This window comes from Sminthopsis crassicaudata, chromosome 5 (genome assembly GCF_048593235.1).
Source record: "Sminthopsis crassicaudata isolate SCR6 chromosome 5, ASM4859323v1, whole genome shotgun sequence".
Classification (NCBI taxonomy): domain Eukaryota; kingdom Metazoa; phylum Chordata; class Mammalia; order Dasyuromorphia; family Dasyuridae; genus Sminthopsis; species Sminthopsis crassicaudata.
Window position 1 is genome coordinate 161,372,327 of NC_133621.1, and position 24,717 is coordinate 161,397,043.

Genomic DNA, 24,717 nt, shown 5'->3' on the forward strand with positions numbered 1-24,717 from the left:
GAACTGAGGAAAATAAGATTAAGAGACTTGCCCAAAGTCTCACAGTAAGTATGAAATCATATTTGAACTCATGAAAATGAGACTTCCTGATTGCAAACCCAGTGCTTCCTCCTCTAAGCCACTTAGCTGCCCTATAACCAAATCATAGTCTACTATAACTAACTTAAAATGGAAGTGACTTTGAGCTCTAGAAAAACAGTAAATTTTAAGCAGCATGTCTATATAAAGATACAAAATCCTTTACAGATTCTTTTTAAACCTGTTTATGGGACAAGCATAAATATGTATATGTATGTATGTGTGTGGGTGTGTGGGTTTGGGTGTGTGTGGTATATCTATAAAGTAATGAGACCAATTTTTTAAAGAAACAACAGAAATGGTAAGGTAACTTGAATATCCAAATATACAGTGTTTTTCAAATAAGTCATCCTTAAAGGTGAAATTTTTTCCAATGATGCTACTATTATTATGTTATTAAAACATTGTTAAATTATATCATTAAAATATTTTCTGAGGTCTTCTTGTGTAACTAACTTAAGAGGCAATTTATGAGCCCCACAAGAAACTGATCTCATTACTTTGTAGGCACACTTTACTTTGGTTCACCCTCAAATAGTATTACATGCTTATAATCAGTATTATATAACTTATTTTATATATCTATACACACACACACACACACACACACACACACATATATATATATATATATATATATATATATGATGGGGTGCAGCTTCTAGGGAATGTCACAATAACTCTGAGGTCCTTGGCCTTGGGAATACTATAATATATAGCTATATATCCCCTAGCTTTTAGAGAAGACATAGCAGTAATCCTGAGGCCCCCTGACCTTAGTAGCACTACTAACAATTTGTCAATAATACTAAAGTCTTCTGGCCTAAGGAATACTATAGTATAGTCCTACAAACATTGTTGGCTGTCAGATAAACAATCTGTTGGTCAGTAATAAAGTTTCTGAGACAATAGTGAATAGATCGCCCCAAAAACCTACATGTAAGTCATAAAACTAGCAAATAAGTAACATGAAGCTCCTGGTGTCTCTAACTTTTTCCTATAAATTTATCTTCTTACTCCTGGTCCTTTGCTAAATTATTTTGGAACTTAGCCTGTTTCAATTGACATCACATTACAATAAACTTTGCCTCTTGACTAGGAAATGGGTTCTAGCCTGCAAATTCTTTTGAGATATCTTGAGATGATGCTCTGCAACCACATTTTGGAGTCTCCTTTGAACCTCAACATTTGGTGGTTCTATATGGGAAGACTTTGGTCACCTGGCTTCACCATTTGCTTGTCAAGGAAAGTCCCCCATTCTTTTCTCCCTGGATCTTAAAGCTGGGATACTCCAAGACCCTGGGAAAGGCTTGGCTGGGTCGTCTTGAGTGCCACACTTAGCAAGTTTTCCTTGACTGTAGATGCCCAGACGTGTAAATTCTTGCAATTTTTGCCAAAGTTCCCCCCTAATTAGGGAAGTTTTGTCACCTTTTCACCCTGCCTGGAATACCAGATAAAGTAAGGCGCTCTAGCAACAGAAATTTTATGGCTTTTGGCAAAGATGGGACAGTCCTTTTCCATGTTACTTTTGTCTATCTCTGCATCTCTGTGCAGAATGTCTGTGTCATGTTTGGTCTGTGAGTTAGATTTGTTACCTGAGAAGATTTAAAATGCAGCCAGCAACAAAACAAAACAAAATTCTATGCTGTAGTTATAATACTGCAAAAGATTTCTTAACATTCTTGAGTTCCCCCTTAAAAAAGGGAAAAGCCTGACTTTTTCCTATGGATCCTAGTTTTGGGCAAACTGGGAGTTACAAAAATAAAGTTAGCTAATTAAAATTATAGAACTAAAATAACATCTTAGCAGATTATCAAGGTTTTGAGAGCAATGATTAAGGAGTTTGGCAACTAGTAATTTTAAAATTGTAAGGAAAAAAAAAAGATAGATACCAACGTTTTTCTAACCCTTCTTTGACTCCTATCATGTCTGGAGTCCCCTTCTTCTCCACTGGGAAAGAAAAATATTGTGCACTTTACATAAAGGCTAAGCTAGCAGCCCAAAAGCTATTAAGGGACCCTCTCCACAACCCTGATGATTCAGCATGCTCGTCTCCCCTGGTTACTGAGTGTATCTCAGTTGTGAGGACTGCTAACAAGGTGGATAGACAATGTCCCTCTGTTAGCCCCTCTCATCTCAGATCAGATTAAGAAAAGAGAATGCTAAAGAACTGTAGATAAAATGAAATTCTGCCTCATCTGTAGATATGGGGAAAACAGAGAAGAATCCAGATGTCCATGGCAGCCCAAAGCATGGCAGTGAGAAGTGAGAAAATCACTCAGCCTCTGTATTTGGTAAGCCCATCATTCTTTGTTTCAGTTGCAGAAATATATTAGCTAGGTGATTTATGGCAAATTATTTTATCTCTGCCCCGTTTTGTGATTTGAAAAGAGAAATAACAATGGATACTGTGAAGATCATATGATTGTAAAAGTGCTTAGTATAAAGGAAATGCTATATGAATGTTAACTGTTTTGTTGGATATAATTGCTTCATATTTGATAACTTTACATGAGTTTTTAGATGTGACCAACGTACAATGCCGTGTTGAGATAAATGATTTATGTGTGTGTATAAAGTAATTTGGAAGAAAATTCAATTAAAGTGAGGTTACCATGCGTAGGCTCCCCAGGACTAGGAGGATAGTGCATAATAGAAAAAGAATCTCTTTCTCTTTCTTCCCTGACTGCAGAAGGGATACATGAATGGAGGAATGAGAGGGAGAGAAAGAAAATATACATGGTTCAGTGAAATTTGTTATTTGATATATGATAGTAAAAGCAATTTTAAAGGAAATTTAATCAAAGCCTACTAAAGGGATATATATGTTCTAATCTATTTTCACTGACAGTGTTAACAGAAGATTTAAGAGTTGTGAACTTTAGGAAAACAGAAAAGCAGTTCACTGCTACTTTAAAAACTCTGGCAACAAACAGCCAGCACTTGAACTTTCTGGAGTCAATAATAACTGGCACTTAACACTTTCCTGGCTCACAAAAGAGAAATGGTTTGTGTGAATTGGAAAATAACCAAATATCAATTCAGTTTGTTTGGAACATTTAATTATAATTTAAAGAATTTCATAAACTAAAGTTGTCCCTTTTAAAATCTATCCTGTCTCAGGTTTGTTAGAATTGTTTTGTTTTCTCCCTAAAACAAAAAGGAAACTTATTTAAGGGAACAGGAGGGAAAGCTGGAATCCTCTCTAAGAACTCTCATTGGGGACAGCATAAATTGAACAATTAAAAGAAGGTAGAAAGTTAATTTAGCCTTGTTAACCCCATTTTATAATGTTTTGTAGCTGTAATTTAGGGAATTAGGTATTTCTGCTTTTGCTAGGAAATTACAGCTAAGACTATTTGGCTATTATTTATGAAAATTCTAAAATTGTTAATTAAGTTATCTGAAGTTAGTAATTACTGTGTGTGAAATGAGGGATAAGGTGAAAGTTTTATCAGTTCACCTTCAAATATGAGGGTCTACAGACCTGCACCCTTTTTCTCCTTCACAGAGTGAGAGGAAGTATCAAATAGCACAGCCCAGGGAAGCTGATAGCCCCTTCTCTAGGGTCTCTGTCAATTCCCCTTAATTTGTAAATTTGCCAGTTTTCTTGAAACCATTAGGGTAAGCAATGTCATCAGTCCTGAGAAATGAAGTTGTTTGGGACATATAATTCCCAAACAAGGAATGTATTTACTAAGAATCTATGAGCTTGTTTAATGATTGTTCCTTGCAACAGGATGAGTTTAAACTCAAGAAGAAGAAAAGAAAAACATGCTAAACAAAATCTCCTATGTGTGTGATTATATTATAATCAAATCCAATTGTAAAATTACAAAAACAGGAAAAACCTTTCCTGGCCAATGGTTGCTTTAGAGCAGTGATATCAAGCTCAAATAGAAAAGGATCTTACAAACCCATAGGTTAACGGTATCTGTGCTTTTTAAAATATTTTTATTTTGTTAAACATTTTGTAATTACATTTAATCCAGCTAGCATTATTTTGGAGTTTTACAGAGATCCAATCTTGAACTTATATTTGATTCAGTCTGGATATAACAGTCTGCTATTGATACTTTGTTCTCTAGCCACCTCCACAACTGGAATATTAGGTTAGGTAGGAAGTACCTTTATATTGGCCTATAGTATATATAACAGTATATTTGATCTGTAACTTGTAGATCTCAGTCTTGAATTTATGGATAGACAGTTATATCCACAGACTTGCTAGAATTCTACATCAATACTCCCTCATGGGGACCCAGGACTAATCAGGAGCTTTTGGTTCTACATGTCCTTTTAGCAAGGAAAGGAAACACATGGCCCAAAGGAAAAAACCTTCTAATACAAGTCCATCTCCATGATACTCAATGGGATATTCCCTTACTGCATATCATTTTACCTGAAAATTTTTAGACTAATTAATGATATGAAGCAGATTATATTTGCCTTTGAAGGGAACAATGCCATTTATATTTTAAAATCTTTATTTTTATTTTTTTCCCCTGAGGCACTGGTGTTAAGTGACTTGCCCAGGGTCACACAGCTAGGAAGTGGTATATGAGGTCAGATATGAACTCAGGTCCTTCTGACTTCAGGGCCAGCATTCTATCTACTATGCCATCTAGCTGCCCCTTAAATCCTTTTTTTTTTTTTTTTAAACCATCTGTTTCACTATCTTTCCCTGTCTTTTTTCTCCTAAACCTGGATAAGTGGAGTTTGTGGTTGTAGAAAAAACTATGATAAAAAACATTTTATAAAACGATTTCATTTTCTTCCTTTCTTCCCCTCCATGAAGATTTTCCTGATCCTCATTGTCAAAACATTCTTCCATTCCATTGCTTGCTGGTGTCTTTACACACACACACACACACACACACACACACACACACATTCTTCTCAACTTGTCTTCCCTATGGGGGAAATAGAGATATATTCTGTTCTATCAGCTCCCTCTACTGGCTCACTCACCTGAGCTGCCTAACCCTTGAGGGGACACCAGCATAAAGCCAAACCTCTAGAGATGTTGATAATTTACTTGAACTCATTCCTTAATAATTAACAAATATCAAGCTGGTCATACAGTCTTCATCTCAGTGATTCTGAATCTCTCCCATCATCATTCCAGCCTTATTCTCTGTCCGCCCAATATCTGATTCCTTATTCTCATTACCCTAAACCCCTCCCCAAATGTCCCACTCTAAAGCTACCCTCCCCTTCCATTGCATTCTCCAGAATGCCTGTACCACAAGTAACAAATTTGCTTTTGTTTTAAATGTTTTCTTTTCCTACTCCTTCCACCTTTTAGCTTTGAGAACTGGCTGCCCCCTGATGACACAGGAAGTCCCAAAAGGGACCTCTCTTTATAGCACTATTTTATTTATATATTATTTTAATATTCTTTATTATCGCATATCTATTTATTATTTGTATATATTATAATATGCAATATTATATATTATTTGTAGCATTCATTCTCTTTTCTCCCCATCCCCTCCTTCACTCGCTGATCAAAATAGAAGAGTTGGAATATTACCTGGCTCTCATTGTCATTTTCAGGCTCTTCCTCTACCATTAGTACTTATGCAACAACCATCTGAGGATCACTCAATTCATATGTACCAGCATTCTGATAGTTGTTGTCTATTAACCAGCAAGGCATTTCTCTTACTAAATTCAATACCTGGCTCACAGTCTCTCCTCTCCCCACTTCCTACCCAAATTGATACTCCTCAAAAACCTTTCAATTTCTCAATCTACTCAATTTTACTCATTAGCAGGATCTACTTCTTTATCCTATCTCACCTACACACAAATTTAGGTTGCAAGATGTGAGAATTTTGATACATTTTCTGTTATAAATCACTTCTTTGCCAGTATACATGCCTATGCCTAATAGCTCAAAAAAAAAAGTGTATTAGGTATAATTACAGACCATGTAGCCCTTACAGTGTTTGGATGTTTATTGCAAGAAAAGGGTCTCAAGAGAGATATGAAAGTACTATTAGTTCAGAGGAGATGGAGGTTAACTTTGAATAGAGAATCAGTCTCAAAGTCAGAATATCCTGAGTTCAAGTTCTTCCCCTTGAAATACACAGAATGTGTGAACCTGGGCAAGTCACTTAACTTTTCAATACTCTGGGCTCTAATCTTAAAGGAGGAAAAGGGACCCACATGTGCAAGAATGTTTGTGGCAGCCCTCTTTGTAGTGGCCAGAAAGTGGAAACTATGTGGATGCCCATCAATTGGAGATTGGCTAAATAAATTGTGGTATATGAATGTTATGGAATATTATTGTTCTGTAAGAAATGACCAACAGGATGATTTCAGAAAGGCCTGGGGAGACTTACATGAACTGATGCTGAGTGAAATGAGCAGAACCAGGAGATCATTATATACTTCAACAATGATACTATATGACGATCAATTCTGATTGACGTGGCCCTCTTCAACAATGAGATGAACCAAATCAGTTCCATTTATTTAATCATGAAGAGAACCAGCCACACCCAGTGAAACAACTCTGGGAAACTCCCTCTGTTTTTGTCTGCCTGCATTTTTTATTTCCTTCTCAGTTATTTTTACCTTATTTCTAAGTCCGATTTTTCTTGCACAGTAAAATAACTGTATGGATATATATATATACATATGTTGTATTTTACTTATACTTTAACATATTTAACATGTATTGGTCAACCTGCCATCTGGATGAAGGGGTGGGGGGTAGGAGGGGAAAAGTTGGAACAAAAAGTTTTGCAAATGTCAATACTGAGAAATTATCTTGTAAATAAAAAGCTATAATTAAAAAAATATTCTGGGCTCTAGCTTCTTAAACTGTTGCTTGCAATCCCGAATATGAGGTCTCATAACTGAATGTGTGCATCATTAAATTATTATTTATTATCAATAAATATTTGATTTGTATATCTATTTTATATACCTATATATTTGAGGTCACATAATTTCTCAGGTGAAAAGGGGTCACAGGTGGAAACAATTTAAATCCTGTTCTAGGTAATCTCTAAGACTATAAATTAGAGAGAAGATGCTGATTTGCATTTGTAAAAATATCTTCCTCACCTGAGAGCTGCCTATTCCAACGAAATCACAGATCTAATCCTTTTTTCTGTATCTTTATAGAGAGATACAAATCCACAAATAAAGAACTATTTAATAACTCAATTTCCTAGATGAATTTTTATATATGTAGATAAGTATAAACATATTATGTTTACTTATGTATGTATATTTATATGTTTATATACATATGCAAAAATACTTCAAAAGATATAATTCCATGAATGTGGGTACTCTTTCCAATGATAGATCACAATCATCTTTATAAGCCACTTTATGAGCTGCTGTGACTAAATTCATCATGGTGGCTAGTTTTCTGGTGATAAGTTTCTCTGAACTTAACTAAGTTGGTCAAAACTGCAGTTAAGTTCTTAGAAAAAACCATCAGTTGCGACATTAAAGATAAAAGTATTATGGTGAAAGTCAAATTTCATTAGATTAAGAAATGAGGGATATTAAGAAAAAAAGATAATTACAGACAATTATAAATGATTTTCCTCCTTTTTCTAGCTACCTTCTGCTTAGAAGCAATGACTTTTCTAGGGTCTCCTCCCACTTGTCTGAACAAAATGGAGTAAGATCTCTAAAGGACAGTTGTGAAAATTGAGTAAAGCTTCATCTACCCCAGAGTTGGAATAGGTCTGAAGGTAGTCCTTGGACACAGACTCAAGGACACACCTAAATACTCTTTCTGCTATTCTCCCATGACATCATTTTCTTCCTACTGCAGTCAAATATGAGCAGCTATGTATGTACCTATTGGCCAAAATTCCATTTCCTGTGTAGTTCCGGCATTTAGAATGTAAGACCTTCAGCCAAAGAGGATGAAGGTCAGTGGTGGGAGGGGTATTTGCATTAGGGACTATTGAAAGTGTCAAACCTGTCCCCAAGAGGCATCCTCCTTTCAATTGCTTGTTCAACTGGAGGGATGCCAGCTTCTCCGAGAATGTATAACAAACTTTTGTTTTGTTCCTAGAGATATCTCCAGCTTTTTTTATTAATGGTAATTACTCACTATTCTGAGCCACACATGTCCAACTACTTCTCAGTCTCTTTTATGAAATTGTTATCCATAGCCTTTGACCATGAATGGGTGTTCCTCAAAGTTCAGTCTTGAACCTTCAACTTCTTTACCTCTAGCAATAGTACAGTGCTTGATATACTTTGCTCTCTTTGGCTGTCTGAGTTGTTAAGTCACTTCTATTCTTTTCAATTTTATGGATAGTTACCTCCCTTAGCTAAACCTTTGAGTTCATTCACACCCTTCCCTCTGGGTGTGGCTTTCTAACTAACCAAACCTGGGAAGATGGCAGATTCTTGCCTCCAGACTCCAGATACAGCCTCTCTAACTATTTTCTAATTAAATTGCCTAGAAGAATTAAAGTACAAGCATTTTGTCTGACCTAAAATGAAGTAGTAATTCTATTCTAAAGCTCTGAATGCCCCCCAAAAGAGAATGGGTACAGAAAAAAAAATGTAACAATTTTAAACATGCCCCTCTGCTCCTGGATGACCTTTTTATTTGTCTCTTCTCAACTATAATACCAAACAATACACTTAGATTAGTAATGTCAGTAGTTAATACCTTTTATCACAACTCCCAGCTAAAAAGACATAGTAAACTTTTAAACACAGGAGGGTAAATATATTTTGTAAGAAACAGGGCAAAATTCCTACCCTGGGGAAAAGGATCAGGTTCAAAAGTTGGCCTTTCTTTTCAAGAAAGCAAGGAAAAAGGAAAGGAGGCAAAAATGAAAATTACCTGCCTCCTTCCATGGACCAAAGGAGATTTTTGTCAGTGAAAGATCCACCCTGATAAATCTTAAGCAGAATTTGTCCACACAACTAAGTCCAAAAATATGTTTCATACTTCAGTTTTTAAAGTCCGTTAACTCTCTAGAAGAAAATAGTGTGTTCCTTATCTTTGCTTCTCTGGTATCATGATTTATCATTGCATTGACCAGAGTTGTAAAATCTTTCAAAATTGTTTTTTTTAATTGTTCTTCTGATTATGCTCACTTCACTTTGCATTGGTTCAGAAAGGTCTTCCCATTTTCTTCTGATACTCTCTATTTCATCATTTCTTATAGTACTTTATACTTGTGTGGGACAGTAACACCCACAAAAACAATCTGAGACTCTCAGAGTAAGAAAATGCAAAAAGGAGTTGATTATGATCTCAGGAGAAAGGGCATCTTCCAAGGTGTTTGTCAGCAAAGAAGTGCAAAGCATAAACTCTGAAACACAAAATTAAATAGGTCCCTGAACCCAGAAACCTCTAAATCCCCCACTCCCCAGCCTCTCCTTTTCTCCCATTTTTTGGGGAAGTCTAATGATGGAAATCTAATCCAGAAACAAAAGAATACAAATCAATAATATCAAGCCCCTCTGATAAGGGAATTCAAAGCCAAACTTAAATGCTAATTAAGAGGTAGTAGGAAATAGGAGAGGATAGTCACCTACAACTTTTAGCTATCGCTCTATTTGTTATTATAAAGGAGTACTTTATACTTATATAAGGAAATTTGTTTAGTCATTTCTAAGTAAGTCAGTATCTACTTTATTTTCCAAAGTTTTTTATGCTATTTAAAGCTATACTATACATATTTTTGTATTTACCAGATCTTTTCATCTTCCTTTGATCTTAGGATATATGTCCAGAAATAGAATCAATGGTCAAAATGATGATGTGCAAATGATGAGGCTAGTGGTAGTGAAGAGATGTGAGAACTGAGGTGGGGAATCCCCTCTCATTGGCACAGGTCCAATGCGAAAGAATTTGCAAACCTGAAATCTTGGCAAAAAGGGAATTTTATTGTTCACTAAGAAGGAAGCTTTCTTAACTAGCAAAACTACTCATTAGGAGTTTGGCAAAGGTGGATTAACAGACCGCTTGTTATATGAATAAATGTTGGCCTGGGGTTGGAAGCTGTCTGAGCTAATCAATAGAGAGCCATCAGGCAGAGATTTCCAATTGAATAAAATCACTTAACTGAGAGTTTGAAAGCTTTTCCCAGAATCTGGGAACTCCTGGAAAGGGATCTTAGTCACCCCCAAAAGATCTCAGTTTCAATGGAGGGTGATTTGACCAAGATCTCCGATTGAATGAAACCAATTTGGGAAGGGCTTGTCTGGGAAAGGTATGCTTTTCCCAGGGTTTGGGAGTCTCCCCAAAGGGGACACAGTTTACATCTGCCCCCCCCCCAAAGGTTACATTATTTTTCCCAAAAAAGATCTCAGTTTATATCAAAAGGGTATACAATTATAGGTTGTAAATACAAGCTTTCTAGAATGGCTAGAACAATTCATATCTTTACCAACAAATCTGTTTTTGAGGGGCCAGCTTGTGAACTGAAATCAAGCCCCATGGGTCTTACTGATGCTAACTATGTCTCCCTGATCTTTGCTGGAAGGAGAGGAAGGGGGAGAGGGTGGACCTAAGGGATAGAAATCCTAAAATTTTAACCCCTCCCAACCTTTGAGAGGGGCCCCACCCTCCATTTCTAGGGAAAACTTCAGTATTGATCTCCACCTATAATTCAATTAGAGATCTTGGCCTGGGGAATAATTGCCACCCTTTATTGAACTGAAAATTATCCCTTAATCTCCCTAGCCTCCAACCATAGAAGGCTAATAAAAAAAACCACTCTGTACCCAAACCTTTGCTAATTCCTAATCAGGAAAGCCCACTGAGAAGTTGTTTTTCAGTGTAATAAACCCATTTTTTGCCAAAAAATCTGGACTGCAAATTCTTTAACAATTCTTCCACACCCACTGGGGGACTCCATTGCTGCTAGGATATCTCTCACCCCTCATTTCTTACACCCCAACCCGACTATCTGGATTCCCTTAGGAAACAAGGAGAATTCTAAGAAAATTCTGTCTAAAGTTATCAGGCATCCATCTCTAGAATTTGACATTTCTTTTGTTCCTATAGGTTCAACTATTGTTTCTATACAAACTACTGTCAAATCTACATGGTTAGCTTTAATTTCCTTGTACTTTAATAAAATAATGCCTGTGAGCCATCTTTAGTTAATGCCCTATCATTTTCTCAAACTCAACTATAAGTGAATTTGTTTCACTTCTAAATCTGGTCCTCCTCCAAGTTCTCTCTTTATGATGAGGTCACCACTATCTTCCATGAAGCCAGATTTATGTTGTTGTTTATCCTTCCTTTCCAAAGAGGACCAAAGATACATACTTTAATTATTTTAAACTATTCTCTCTCCTTTACTCCTATAGTTGCCAAGTTCAACCAATTCTACAAACACAAAATCATCATCTGTCTCATTTTACTTATTTACATTATATAAACAAGAAATGCCTTTAAGGTATCACAAATTTCTATTTTATTGTCCATCTATAATTTATATCAGGAGTTATAAAACCAATAATATTCTAACATTAACCCATGAGCCCCCATCTGTGTGCTCCCATTATCAAGCTATCAACAGATTATTTAATTCTTTAGGAAAGGCATTTATTCAGTTACAAATCATTTCCCTCAAGACTAGGAGGGAGGATACTTTATTAACTAACATGCATAAAATATGTGATAAAGGGAAAGAGTGGGTACAAATTAAAGCTAAAATGGTAGTGAATGTAGGGAACATGCATGGTCAAGGCAATTCACAATTTCAGAATATAGGGCTACTATGTCCTTACATTCTCCAGGTGATCCTCTTGATGTTCACTGAGGGGCATGATATTAGTGATGAATGTGTCACTTTATTGATCATTTCAAGTAGTTCCTTGCAGGGAACATTTTCTCTATTGAATAGGAGATTCAGATGCTTTGGTATCTTATAAGACAGCATCAGAACTCAATTTGCAAGTCCTCTCCTGGGTTAGGTCAAATAGGTCAATCAGCCACTGTGTTCTTTACAATTTCTATGATGGATGGGTCAACCTTGGGCTTATTTTTCAGTGGGCAACTGCTGTCTTTCACCACCTTGAGTTTTTGTCAGCTTGATGGTAAACCTTGTGCTCTCTTTTAGCTGGACCTTACTCTTTTCCGTAGGAGTGCCATCATCTCCTTTTAACCAGGGCAATGGTCTTCAACTAGGATTGGCTAGAATCTCTTCCTTTGACTCTCTAAGATTCAAAGCTTTGAAGTTTGCCACCTCCAGGTAATAGGTTGGGGAGATATAGCCTCTGTTGTTTGATAATCCTTCAGTTCAGAAATGATTCTTTTAGCCAAGGGACTCTTCCTTGGTTTGTTCAGACAGTTATCATTCTGGGGGTTAAACAATTGAATAACTAGGGATAAAGATAAGAATACAGTCTGTGCTCTAGAGGAAAGTTCAAGTAGTTTTGTTGGTCCCTTTATATAGAAGACACCTATTTATTTAAGCCTTTCACCCTTTCTAAGGTGTATAATGTTTATTTTTGTATCCAAAGATTTTTCTTTTTCTTATTCAAACATTCTGTTCTTTTCTTTTTGGCAATTTTTCATCTTTTAAAAAAAATCTTGGCAGGGCACATTATTATACTGGTTGTGTCCATTTGGTGTCAAATATATAAGCTTGATGCAAATGTTTTAGAACTAGTTTCTGAAGGTTAATCTATAATCTGAAACATCTCTTAAATCTCCCACATTTTTGACTAAAATATCTTGTTCTTATATATTTTCCATGGCTTCCCAGTTAGGTGTGTACAGTTAGGTGATACAGTAGTTAGTGCAGGACCTAGAGTTGGGAAGTCTCATTTTCATAAATTCAAATCTTGCTTCAGACACTTACTAGTAATGTGTGTGTGATATGGCGAGTCCTAATTCAAAATGACTACTCAGAGATTTCTCAAAGTGAAGAACAGAAGCTTTATTAGAATTTCATGAGAAGTGGATGGTTCACTCACTGGAGTTCTCCAGAGAGAGAAGGCCGATTTCACAGAAGTGAAGGGCAATTATATAGTCATAATCCACAAGAATGCATGACCCCCTCCCCTTATCCGGTTAATTTTCACTGCCTGCTTAGATGGAAGTAGCACAGGTTTGTTAAATTCTAGCCAAGCCAATATAGCTGGCTTATTGCAGATGTGTTTACCTAAGTTTATCGTGGTCATTTTCACAAGGTTTACAAATGCTTGCAGGTGTGTTTGCCTAAGTTTATGGTACTTGAGCTAGTATGAGCATTCTATTATAAGGTTCATACAAAGAATTTCATTTTCCAAACCCATCAGACCTTCATAAACTAAATTTAGGTTATAGGTTCAATCTACCTTAGTTAATAATTTTATGAGAAACCACATAATCCCTCACAATAAGGAGATTTATTTAGAGGTAAGTAATCAATTAAGCCTGAAGAGTTAGAAGGTTTAACCAAGGAGACTTAGTTTACCTCAGGCTTCCTTAATCAACAAACAGAGATAGCTAGTTTGGAGACTTCTTGAATACCTCCAGACCATTGAATAATTAGTCATGTTTTTCTCTAAGTAATTAAGTAAAGGTCCAGGAGTTTATCTCAGGTAATTCTGCTAGAAGACCAAGTCTTTTGTTCTTCTTCCCAGAGCATCAATCATTAACATATCCTTGGTGCTGACTCTTGAATTTCCTGCAGTTATTATTTTGAGAAGTCCTCAGTTTCTCATTTCACTCATGTGATATTGAGTTAGTAATTTAACTCTGCTTGCCTTAATTTCCCCACCTATAAAATCTGAAGATTTTACAGGGGAAGTAAGAAATGGCAAACTACTCTAATATCTTTGCCAAGAAAATCCAAAATGGGGTTATAAAGAATTGATACAACTGATAAACAACTAAACAACAACTCACAATGATGTAGAGAACAACAATCCCCTCACCAAAAAAAAAAAAAAAAAAAAAATCCCAAATTCAGTAACATCATTGATAGAGATAGCCTGAGAAAATAGCAATGCCAGAGACAGTTTGGAGCACTAAATTGCTCAAGCAGCTGGAGATGTTTTATTTACAAACTGTAGACACAGAGACTAAATCAGCCTGTGCTTAAAGGACATAATGTTGTAGCTACCTGAAAATCTACTTGCCCACACCATAAAAATGAGCTCTAGTCATCTTTGTAGTTTCCTGGGCATAGTATTCTACTTTTAAAACACAGCCTTTGCTACAATGGTAAAGGAACTGAATATTTTTCTAATTTGTTTTTGTTGTTCAAAAGCTCTCAGTCATGTCCAACTCCATTTGGGGCTTTCTTGACATTCCTAACACAAAATGACTATCCACTGTGAGAATACATGTGAAAGTGATTTGAAAACTATATAGGTTGCCATTTCCTTCTCCAACTTATTTTACAAATGAGAAAACTGAGGCAAATAGGATTAAGTTTTTTGCTCAGGGTCAAACAGCTAGAAAGTATCTGAGGTCAGATTTGAATTTTGAAGATGAGCCTTCCAAGTTCACATATTATCTACTGTGTCACCAAGATGCCCTAGTTATTTCTTAATACCTTAGAAATAGGATTATATAGTTTTCAAGTTACTTTCACTTGTGTTCTCACAATATCTAAAACAATACTGTAAAATAGCTATTAGCCCGATGTTATATATGAGGAAACTGAGTTTTAAAGAGTTAAATGAATTGTTCATGGTAACATCCATGATAGGCAGCATGGTATAAAGTAGTTATTTCCTGAGTTAGGAAGCTCTAGATTGGAGTATTTTTGTTACACATCCTAGCTATATGACTCTGGGCAAGTTACCTAACCATTCAGTATCCTAAGTAACACTTTAAAATTACAAGTTGTAGGAGAAATGCCAATCTACACTGGTAGAGGGAATTTCCTCCCTGGAAGTTCCTTATAACAATGAAATCAAAACTCTGATCTAAAAATTAAACATATTTAGTAAATGATGGGTCCACATTTTCTGACTCTAAGTTAAATCATTTTCCACTATGCCATAACACTTCACTCAAATACCAAAAATAAAATGATACTATAAAGTCTATTTGTATAGCAGTAAAAACTAAGGAAAATTTGAGCAAATTAGGGAGAAAGAAGACTGCAAAATCCTATTTTTTTTTTTAAATCACTAATAAAGATTGAAGGGGAAAGTGAAAACTTGAAGTGCTAAATACAGGCAAATCTAGCTAATTCTCACTTTGCTTAACTGCAAAGTTGATCATTTTCACAAATAAGACAGTCTCACCCCCACTCACAGCAAAGATTGCTAAGTAGAATCCTATACTGTAATCATATTATTAATCTTTTATTTTTAAAATATACTATTTTATACTTTGATATATAAAAAATGAAGTTAAGTTAATGAAGAATTGTTGAAGGATATCTTGTTTGATAGAATTCTATATTGAATAAGAGATTCATGGAATCCAATGAAATGGTTTCTATGTAAAAAAAAAAAAATCAGCAAAGATTCACAGTACATATGAAAATTGTCCATAATGCTATACTAATAATTATATGTGTGTATGCATACATGTGTGTTTTGACTAAATTGTCCAATACAACACAGAGCTCATTAAAGTCATCTTGAGCAAATTATCCGAAATTTTAAACACATCTATAAAATGAATATCAGCAAGAGTGGTGTTTGTTCTAGTCCAAGGGCAGCAGTTACAACAATGTATAATGATAATCAAAGCTCACATCTGTATGTTGTAACATTTCCAAAGTACTTGGATTAATGTTTCTAGTCCATATAATATTTCCTGAGTGATTATGAGGATAAATTGTCAGTCTGGGGAAATTATGGGATAGAAGATCAGCGGGTTAAAACCAAACTAGTAGGGAATGGAAAGGACAGAGAGCTCACAGTGTTATCAGTAAACAATAAAGAGGGGATATAACAGCAATTAAGTGGTAAACAGAGTCTAATAAATCTAAAATCTGTACCAAATTATTTTAAACCCTAATTTTTTAAAAATGCTAATCATTTATGGAAGTAGGCTTACTGTATTTTCAAAGATCCATTCTAAAAGCAAAAAAGTTATATTGGTGTTCTCTGAGGAGAGTTGGTTGGCTTTCCCAATTTTTGTGGGAAAACTATAGTTCTGGTAATGAAAGTCAATTGACCACTTTTATGCTTTTCCCTTTTCTATCTTTCTTTTATTTATTTTTTTCTCATTACACATGTATATTAAGTTTTAAAAATACATATTTCTTTATGAATCATATTGGGAGAGAAACATCAAACAAAAGGAAAAAAACAATGAGAGAAAAAAAAAACAGGAAAAAAGTGAATATAGCATGTATTGATTTAGATTGAATAATCCCCAGAGTTCTCATTCTAGATGTAAATGGCATTTTTCTATCCAAAGTTCATTGAGATTGCCTTGGATCACTGAACTGCTGAGAAGAAGCAAGTCTTACCTAGTTAATCATAGCACAATCTTACTATTATTGTGTACAATGTATTCTGGGTTCTGTTTGTTTTGTTCACCATCAATTCATGTAGATCTTTCTAAAATCAGATTGTTCATCATTTTTTATAGAACACTATTATTCCATTATTTTCATGTGGTATAACTTATTCAGCCATTCCCATCTGATGGTTATCTACTCATTTCCCAATTCTTTGCCACCATAAAAGGAACTGCTATAAACATTTTTGCATATATGGGTCCTTCCCCTCCTTTATGATTTCCTTGGGATACAGAACCAATAGTGGACATTGTTGGGTCAAAAAGTATGCATAGTTTTATAAGGGCATTGTTTCAGCTTGCTCTCCAGAATGGTTAGCTAACTATTTCACAACTCCACCAACAATGCATTAGTGTCCCACTTTTCCCACACGCCCTCCAACATTTATCATTCTCTATTCCTGTCATCTTAGCCAATCTGAGAGGTGTGAGGTGGTAATAGAGTAGTTTTAATTTTCATTTCTCTAATCAATAATGATTTAGAGCATTTTTCCATATGACTATAGATGGCTTTAATTTCATCATCTGAAAATTGTCTTTGACCATTTATCAATTGAGCAATGACTTGTATTCTTATAAATTTGACACAATTCTTTATATATTTTTAGAAATAAGGCCTTTATCAGAAACACTGGGAAATTGTTTCCCAGCTTTGTGCTTTCCTTTTAATCTTATTTGTGTTGGTTTTCTTTGTGCAAAACCTTTTTAATTTAATGTAATGAAAGCTGTACATTTTGCATTTCGTAATGTTCTCTAATACTTCTTTGTCATAAATTCTTCCCTTCTCCAAAGATCTGATAAGCAAACTATCCCTTGATCTTCTAAATTGTTTATGGTATCACCCTTTATGTTCAAATCATTCTACCTTTCTTTTAGGGAGATGAATAAGTGAATAAAAATTTTTAAATTAAATTTTACTATGTTCAAAGGATTATAATAAATGCTGGGGATACAAAAAGAAAAATAAGACAAATAAGTCGCTTATCTTGAGACATATTCTAACAGAAGAGTCAATACATACAGGGGTTTTCAACTGTAAATCAAATTGAAAGACCCAGTGATTCTTAGTTTATAGGAATAAAATGATAGTGGGATTTTTTAAAAGTCAATTCAGATAATACAGCCCTATCAGTTTTTCATGTTGAATCATTTGACAATAGCAAATATTTTGGTGGGAAGAACTCTTTTTCTTGGTTCTCAGAAGTGGCTGCTGAGAAAGCATCATCTACAGGGTAAATTTCTAGATCTCATCTCAAAAAGGATCAAGATGGAAGCAGAGCTGGTAGCCTTTAGGGAATCTGCTGTTTCTAGGGCTCTTAGGATTATCTGCCCATCAATAGTGATTAGTAAACAGATGGTGAGAGTGGAGGGATGATGGACTTCTATATAAGGATTCTCTGCCCCCCTCCACTGATAGCTGCAAAAGTGGATATGGAAGCTAGGCTAGTGGTCAGCCAACCACTGCTAACTTTAGAGTTCTTGAGCTCAAGGTCCTAGATTGTCCCCACCAAGGTTTAAGGAAAGGTGGTCATAGTAGTTTGAATTCCATAATATATGCCATCTCCTATCTGTTCTCCAGGTCATTCTGTTGTTTCAGCAAAGTTGTATTTTCTGTCAAGGATAGTACTCCCATTAAATTTTTTAAAGCAGTTTCCTTATATTAGAAGTACATGTCAGAAGCAGAAATATGCTCTTTCACTTTTTTCAATGGGGGATTTCTTGGACAATATCATTCTTGAATCCCAAATCCTTAGCTAAAGGGAGAATTTCCTGGGTGGAATAGTTTCAGGAATCGATTCACAGGCAATCCCAAATTCAACAGTTTGAAGATTTGTCCTAGCAAGGGGCAGGAATCTTCATGAGTAGTATGCTACTTGGGAAGAGAAGAAGATTGATCATGTGAATTCAGGTACTGGGAGGAGCAGCTACCAAAGATTAAAGTCACAACAGAGAGAAGGAAGAGACTTGGGTTTAGTAATCTATTAATACAGTGAATAACTGGATAGTGTACAAAGAAAAGTTTCCAGTCCAAGGTTCAGTTCCTTTCTCAGGGGAGTCCAAACTACAGGGTAGTACAGAGTCTAGAAGAATTTATGAATCTGTAGAAAAGAGTGAAGAGAATTACCTATTGTTTATGAATTATTTAGAGTCCTTTATATCTTCTGCATTTTTTGGTGGGAATGACATAAAAAGAATTCAATTATCAATAAATAACTTATAATGAAACTTTAAGTGTCCTTGTATAAGAAATAAAGGCTTATCTACTATTTCTATGGAGCCTAGATATCAGATCAGATCAGAAGTCTCTCAAAGAAAATTTTGGGTAGGAACAATATAAGTCAGAGAGTAATATTTTTGATGCTGTTGCCAAGAATGGATTCAGTTTCTATAATTCAATTTATTAAACTTAAATAAACAATTTAATAAATTTAGTTTAATTAAATGCCTACAATGTGGCATACAGTACTGTGCTGGAGGCCTGAAATATAAAATAAAAAACAAAATCATCTCAGCCCTCAAGGATCTTATGTTCTATTATTTGGAAATGTCAAATACACAGGAAAATAAATGCAAAATATATTGAAAATAAATAAAAGTAATATCTATAGGAAGATGGTAGTAACAACTAAGAGGATCAGGAAAGGCTTTAATAGGAGGTGACATCCGAGTTGAGCCTGGATGGGAGTTGGAATTCTAGGTAGAGATTAGAAAGGAGTGCATTACACTTATAGTGGACAACTCTGCAAAGTACCACAGACAAAAGATGGAATATTATGTTTAAGGGAAAATTAGGTTGGATTATAGAGTGTGAGGAGGGAATAATGTACAATTATCCTAGAAGTGTAGGCTAAAACAAGATTGTGAAGGATTTCAAATAATGAACAGAGATATTTATAACGTTTTTAGGAAAAAATACAAAATAATTGAACTTCTTAAATGAATGGCATGGTTCAACTATGCTAGAAATTAACCAAGTAAAGCTCACTATGTGCCAGGAACTATCTCAAGTGTAGAAATGCAAATACAAGCAAAAAAGATAATCTCTGCCATAAAGGAGCTTACACCTGATGGTGGAAGATAACACATAAAAGAGAACTGAAAAGAGGGAGGGAAAGTACCCACTTAGGAACACAATGAAGAAATCCAGAGTCAACAGCTAGACTGAGAGAGGAATGAAGGAGTGAATAATTCCTCAAAATGGATGGTCCTGGAGGAATTCACCAATCAGAGGAAGAAACTAAAAGGATGGAGGGATCTTCCAGAAAAGGCTGAAATCATCCTCCAGGGTGAGAAGGCTGTTAGGATATGATAGAGAATCTGAAGAATCAGGAGCTGTCAGGAGGAATAGGTAATGCCTTGGTTGTTAACCTGATTAGCTAGAAGGATGGTGGTGCCCTCAGTCAAAACTTCAAAGTTGGGAAGAGGGGTGGGTTTAGGAGAAAAGGCAATCATTTCCATTTTTGAAATGCTTATGGGATATCCAGTTGGAAATATCCAATAGGCAGTTAATGATACAGAGTTGAAGCTTAGGAAAAAAGAGTAGGACTGAATATAGAGATTGAAAAACCATCTAAACAAGATAAAAATTGAAGATATTAGAACAGAAAAGATGACAGAAAAACAAGATACAGAGAGGGAAGAAAGACTAGGACAGAGATTTAGGAAATGTCCAGATGTAGGGCATTGGAAATGGATAGAGATGTGACTGTGCTAAGAGCTCAGAGTGTTGGCTCACAGGTTACAAAGATCATAATGTTGGGAATTGAAGGTCTATGTGAAGCAAATTGGCTGCTTTCCATTACAGTGATAAAAAACTGTTATTCAATCAAACTATCAATTTAAAGAGTACATAGAGAGGTGATCTCAATAGCATGAAGATAAATTCAAGGCTTATAATTCTTATTGGCTTTATGACCCTGGCCAAGTTGCTCAACTTTTCAACATTCTAGGCCAAAGGTTTACAAACTGCTGCATATGAAAAGGATGCAATCCAACCCACTGCAAGGAACTAAGATTTTTTTTTTCATTTTTAATATACAATAAGTCTTTATTTTAAAATGGATCAACAATAATAAAGCAGGCTGACCATTTTTTGCCCTTGAACCACACTTTGGATCCCTGCTTTTGTTAGCTCTCTAATATTATAAATCAAAAAAGATATGACAATATGCATTGGTATAGGATTTTCTCACTTTTAGTGAAATCACAGTTCTAGTCTCTGTCTTTATGATAGACAATTCTCTAAAACTTGAAGCTACAGAGAAATTGCTATTGAAGAGATTCTCCATGTAACTTCCCTCAATTGATGAAATCACAGAAAAGACACATTTTCCTTTCCATTATCCTATACCTCCTCCAAAAAGATATTATTTTGGTAGTCTTAAACAGAGATGTCAAAGATAAAGTGGACTATATAACTTTTGTCTTGCTTTGACAATATAGGCAATCTGCTTTCAAAGATTGAAAATAGACAAAAGAACACAAATAATAGCTAGTATTTACATAACACTTGAAGGTTTATAAAGTGCTTAACAAAAATTATTTCAGCTGATCTGTATAATATCCTGTGGGGTAGGAATTATTATTTCCCCTTTTTCATGCCGAGATAGGTTAAATGACTTATCTATGGTCACACAGCTATAACAGATCTTCCTGAATCCAAATGCAACACTATCTAATTGCTATTCACTTGTTAATGGATCAAATTAGCTATTTATTGGTCAAATAATATATAAACGAACACATCCACTTCTGTTTATCCCAATCACCAAACTCTGGGCTATCCAACAGCACAACTCTCAACAGAATTCTCAACAATCAGGAAAACTACAAGCACAGCAATGGTGACTTCAGAAGTAAATGTGAACATAAACTTTTTATATCATAAGAGGTATGAGTCAGAACCAAGTCAATCACTTTCCGGCTCTAGGAAATGGCTCAATAATACATGGAGCCTGATAAAGGAATTAGGTACTATTACCCTTAGGCTATAAAACCCAAGAAGCTATATAACACAGGATAAGGCACATAAGGATTGTCATTGCCAGAATGCTTATCCTTCCATGATCTCAACTGCTCTGGTTCTCTGGACCAGTGTTATGAAACATAGAGAAATGTTTCTAAACCATACACAAGGGTTCCTGTGGGATACATATTGATTTAGGAAATTACAGGCTTATGCATTTTTTTTTTTATTATTACATCTTTACATTAAAATTAGACAGGTACTAAATTTTAAATTGATTTGGACTGTACTCAGAAGGATTGTGTGTTTGATTCCTCTGCTCTGGACCACTACCCAGTTCTCCAAGTAATTCTATTGTTCCAGAGCAATGTAAATCTCCAGGAGAGTGCATCACTATCAGTTTGGCACCCTTCCTCAACACTAAATTAGCTATAAAAATGGATATAAGTTCTGCCAGTATGTTAGGCACATATGGGAAAAGAACAAAATGAAAACATATTGACAAAATATGTCTTCATCTATAAGATGTTCATTTGATCTCTATTCTGAGTCCTATTTGATTTGATTAGCGCAGGATTGAAAACTGTAGCATATGAAGCATGTAGAAAGCTATTAGATCATCCAGTCCATTTTGGAAGATAGCATATAATTATTTGTTCCCCATAGAAATATGTCCTAGAAGTTTGTCTAATCCAATTCAAATGACTTCTGTAAGAAGCTTTAACCACTTTTCTTGGGAGATTGTTCCCGTTAAGTATACCTTAAATATCTGACAGTTTTTTTCTAGACTTTCTATCCCAATTTGTCTTATTTTAATTCAATCCCATTAATCCTAGTTAGACCCTTTTCCTTCCCTTCCTTGTAGATAGTTATCATGTTCCCTTTTAGGCATAATTTAGCCATGCTCTACACATTAACTGGAGCAGACAGTATATGGTATAAATTACAGAAAACAGCGATGTGTGAAGACATTCTGTGGTGAATAAATTAAAGCATTAATTTCAGACATATCAAACTAACACTCTCTTAATTTGTGGCTCCTATAATTTTTAGACCAGTTTCCAGACCAGTTGCCAACTCTTCCTCATGGGAAAATTAAGTGGAGAGAGAAGAGTAAAATAGATACTTTCATTTTATAGAGCAATAGAGAACTTCAGCTCCTTTCAGGATAGATTTGTTTTAAGAGGTCAATACTTTAATTAATGCCCCAGATTGTAAAGTTGGAAATCCTAGAAACTATACAGTTTTTACAAGATGTAGTTTTGTGAAAGTAATTTTTCTTTTTATCTGCAAAACTGGTATAATAGAATCTGTGTACTTCATAGAGAGATTGTGAAGATTAGTTAGATTAAAATCACTAAGTGACTACAATTTCTTTAAGAGAACTAGTACATAAGTATCTTTCTATCTCTCTAATCTTGTGTGTATGTGTATACACACATATATAATGTGGTTGTCTAAATGGCAGAGTGAACTGTATAACAACATAAAAAGCTTGGGTAATAATAAAAGAAAAGATTGCCACTTCTTCCCCATTTTTGCTTCTATGTCATTAATAAAAGAAATTAAAGTATTTAGGAATCCCTTTTCATAAAAGGAATTCTTATTCAAGTATTCTGTCCCTAGTTTAAAAGTACCCATCAATATGTCTGCTTTTTTACTAGTCAACCAAAGGTCACAATTAATTCAAGGTCAAGACAATTAATGAAATGGCACAGATAAGGTAAGCATGACTCTAGAGCATAGTCTCCTACAAATACAAATATTTATCAGTGAGAAGAGTGCAGGAGGGTGTATGTGAGGAACAGAAATGCCCAGGGAATACAAGGAACCCTTTATGGATGGTTCACATATACAAAGGGGCAACTCATTCCAACCCAGAAGAGCTTTTGTTGGTATCTTCATTATGTCTGGAAGGTACATTGTATTTCTGCTGTCCCTATATCCTTGTTGATCATCATCTCCCTTTTTCTGGGCTTCTCAGCTCTCTGTTGGGTTATGTCACTTCTCTGGACTCCTTGATACTTCCATTGTTCCTACAACCAATAAACGAGAATAAGTTCTTACTATTTGCCAAATTCTTTGGCTTAGGCCTTAGGGATAGAAAGAAAAAGTAGAAAGAATCCTTGCCTTAAAGGAGATACATTTTGATGGGGGAGTAAATATATACATAAATCTGTACATAAAAGATGAATATACAGTAGAAGTTAACTTTAGAAGGGATGGCACTATCAACTGATAGATTAGGAGAGGCTCCCTGCTGGAAGCTGGATTTGTTCTGAGACTTAAAGGAAACCAAGAATGTTATTAGTTGAAGTTTGAGAGGGAGAAGATATGGGAGAGTCAGAAAATCTATTAAAGAATGTGGCATTTGAATTAAACATAAAGGGAGTTCAGAGTTCCAAGAGGTCAAGATGAAGAAGGAGAACAATTCAGAATTTCTGGATGGGGTAGCAAGGGGAAACAGTCACTGCCATGTATAGGGAGAAACAAATAGGCCAATTTGGCAGAGATAAAAAATATTATATAATAATAGAAATATTATATAATTTATAATATATAATTATATATAAATATATAAAATAGAAATATGATACAGAAAAATGTGAAATTAGTATAGAAAAATAGATTGGAGTCAAGTTGTAAAGGTCTCTAAATACCAATCAGTCATAAATATGCCAAGCCTTAGAGATAACAGAGACAAAAATGAAACAGTCCCTCTCTCAAGGGACATGCATTCTACTGGGGAAAGTAATGTGAACACATAGAAAAATACAAAAAATAATTATAAGGGAATTTGGAAGTTGTGGAACTTCTCAAGAAGGAGTGATATGATCTAGCCTGTGCTTTAGAAATATTAGTTTGTCACCTAGAAGGAAGATAGGTTATAGATAAATGGAAGCAGAGAAGTCAATTAGGAGTCCATTGCATTTTCCAGGCAAAAGAAGGATGCTCACTTTGGCTAAAGTCGTGAGCTCTGGAATAGAATTATCTTGATCTAGGATTGAAGTAAAGTTTGATTTATTACACCTTCCCATCCCCTACAAATCTCAGCAGTTCTTCCACAGAATGAGTGGATTAACTCACCCAGGGTAAAAGGTGTCCCAAAATCCAGAGGTGAGGAGGAGAATGACAGGGAAGATAGCAAGATGCCCATTCTGGCAAGATATTGGTAGTGGGATGGTTGGATGAGGTAATCTGGGATTAATGTGAGATTTGATTTCCAATCATAGATGTA

The 24,717-nt window shown here is 35.2% G+C and overlaps 1 protein-coding gene across 2 annotated transcripts in view; it reads left to right on the forward strand.

Annotated features, from left to right (window-relative positions):
- The first annotated feature begins 2,123 nt into the window (after positions 1–2,123).
- BEND7 (BEN domain containing 7) overlaps positions 2,124–24,717 on the forward strand; it is a 278,824-nt gene continuing 256,230 nt past the window's right edge. Inside the window, exon 1 of one of the 2 annotated variants that reach the window (XM_074268596.1) lies at positions 2,124–2,372. The gene's annotated coding sequence lies outside the window, so the exon portion shown is untranslated. The remainder of the gene's footprint in view (positions 2,373–24,717) is intronic. The other variant, XM_074268594.1, reaches the window with a different exon arrangement.